The 2,679-nt window shown below is 52.8% G+C and overlaps 1 pseudogene; it reads left to right on the forward strand.

Moving 5' to 3' along the window:
* Window positions 1–1,176, forward strand: part of LOC103607606 — a 9,675-nt pseudogene extending 8,499 nt beyond the window's left edge.
* The last annotated feature ends 1,503 nt before the right edge of the window (window positions 1,177–2,679 follow it).

The raw sequence follows: 2,679 nt of genomic DNA on the forward strand, positions 1-2,679 counted from the left end.
AAGCACAGGGAGTACTTTTCATTCAGAAAACCTGTATTTGCCCTGATCCAGATGAAATGCTGGGTGCATCTCCTTAGTGTAGCAGCTTTGACCCTGGCTGTGGGGCCCAGCGCGGACTTCCAATGGGGGTGTCCTACAATCAAGAACTGCTTAAAGTTGTGTGCCAAACTTTGTATGCATTTAAATATTCCTATTTTCCTGGCATTGAAGGTTTATAGCATGCACGAAATACCTGTGAAGTGGAGGAAATATCCATGACCTAGAAGTCTTAAGAATCATTAATTTAGTAAGACACAAAACTTTCTTTTATTTATAGGTGGAGTAAAAGATAACCATTCTGCAGCATCGCCCTCATTGAGGATCCTCCTGGTGGGCAAAACAGGCAGTGGGAAAAGTGCCACAGGGAACAGCATCCTCGGCCAGCCAGTGTTTGAGTCCAAGGCAAAGGCGCAGGCCGTGACCAGGAGATGCCAGGGGGAGACAGGCATGTGGGGTGAGAGGAACATCCTGGTGGTCGACACGCCCCCCATCTTTGAGTCAAAGGCCCAGACCCAAGAGGTGTACAAGGACATCGGGGACTGCTACCTGCTCTCCGCCCCAGGGCCCCACGTGCTGCTCCTGGTGACCCAGCTGGGGCGTTTCACGGCCCAGGATGTGGCGGTGGTGAGGAGGGTGAAGGAGGTCTTTGGGGTAGGGGTCATGAGACACATGGTCATCCTCTTCACCCACAAGGAAGACCTAGTGGACGAGTCCTTGGATGAGTATTTGGCGAACACGGACAACCAGAGCCTGAGGGGCCTGGTGCGGGAGTGCGGGAGGAGGTTCTGCGCCTTCAACAACCGGGCGCGTGGGGAGCAGCGGCAGGGACAGCTGGAGATGCTCATGGCCGTGGTCAAGAGTCTGGACGAGGAGCACAAGTTCCACTTCTATGACAACGACCTCTTCCTGGAGGCCCAGAAGCTGCAGGGAAGTGGGGCCAGCGAGGAGGACTCCAGGCTGTACCTGGACAAGGTGAGGAGACAGCTGCACAAGCAGGAGCGGGAGCTCGAGGAGATGGACAGGCCCTGGGTGGTCAGGGCGCTCCTCAGACTCCGAGACTACATGGCCTCTCCGTCATAGTGTCTGCCTGTCTTATTATCTGTGCTTTGATGCTTCTTGCTGTTATAATTAACTCGTGTATGATTTATGGGCAATAAGCATTTTCAGGTGATTTCTACGGCCAGCTTTCTTTATCCAAAGAGACCGTCTCTGTGTAGTGTGCAGGGCACTGTGCATGTCACGTGATTTCACTCTGTTTTTCTTCCTTGCATCAGATATGTCTTCCGTTTTCCTGCCAGCACTTTTACGTGAATAAAACCCAAAGAGATAAAATATTCGTCCTTTTTGTTTTGTTATAAATTGTGAGTGTAAGTAATAAACTAGTTGGGATTTGTCCGGAAATATTTGAGGTTTGCGGGAAGCAAGGTGGGTGAACTTGGACGCTATGAGAGGGTCTCGCCCCGGGCCCTACTTTATACAATTGGGTCAAGAAGAGAAACGTGCTATTCGAAAAGCTGGTAGCAGAATTCCTCATTTTATTCATAAATGTACCCTGATTTCATCACGGGCTGTAAAAGATGACGCCCCATCCCACCCCTACGAGAGGAGATAAGGACAGTCTGTTGAATCACCTGGGGGTTCTGGGCAGGGAGTGTTATGTGTCAGCTCCCCCAACCCTGGAACGCTGAGGACCTCTGCATTCTCAGACCAAGGACCACCTCCTTCACGCAGTGTTCTCAAACCGCTCCAACCTATGTGGGTCTGTCCCTTCCTCGACTTAATGCAGTTCAGCTCCACAGACACTGATTACCTGGGTAGCATGTGTCGGGGCTGTGCTCAGCTCCAGGAATGTAAGATGAATAGCACCAGCCTACTGCACCCCCAGGGCTACTGTGGGGTGGGAGGACGAAGTCCTATAAAAATGGGGATATAAGGGAAGCTGGCCTCTGGGGGAAGTCACTCGAGGCGCTCATGGTTGAGCAGGGATGCAGGGAGGGAGGGGGTGGAGCAGAGGTGGGGGCCCTGGGCCTCATCCTGGGGGCTTCAAGATTGCCTATTACCTACCAGGAGGCCACTGGAGGCTTTTGAGCAGGTTGGTATATCTTGGGAAGATCGTGTGGCAGCAATGTGTGGTTGGAATATACAAGTACAGGCCTGGAGACAGGTAACATTTAGAGGAAATGAATTCCATTCCAGCAATCAGGACCCCAGCTATAACCATAGCAATGGGGATGGAAAGGAGAGGACAGATTCGGGAGCCACTGAGGAGGTGGGCCCACCCAACAGTCAGTGACAGCAGCGTCGTGGCAGGAACAGGCTCTGTCTTGGGTGACCCTCTGAAATGCACTCTCTCCACCACTGTGGCCCTTCAGAGGGAGAGTGGGTTAAACAGAGGAAGGCAAAGGCTTTGGATCAGGATGTGCCAACCTCGAAGCCCTCCAGGGCATCGGTCCAATCGACAATGGGTGGCCTCCTCCATCCTCCAGCGAAGGAATTCTGGTCAGGAATAAACTTGGTGCCCAGAAAGTATTGGGGAGCAGCACTGCAGGACAGTGGTCTCCCTCCCGACGCGTGGATGGCTCGTTTCCAGGCCTCCCTGTCCACACTCAGTCCACCCACGAGAGGGTCACTTTCACCACG

The sequence above is a fragment of the Galeopterus variegatus genome, unplaced genomic scaffold (genome assembly GCF_000696425.1).
Source record: "Galeopterus variegatus unplaced genomic scaffold, G_variegatus-3.0.2 Scaffold7580, whole genome shotgun sequence".
Classification (NCBI taxonomy): domain Eukaryota; kingdom Metazoa; phylum Chordata; class Mammalia; order Dermoptera; family Cynocephalidae; genus Galeopterus; species Galeopterus variegatus.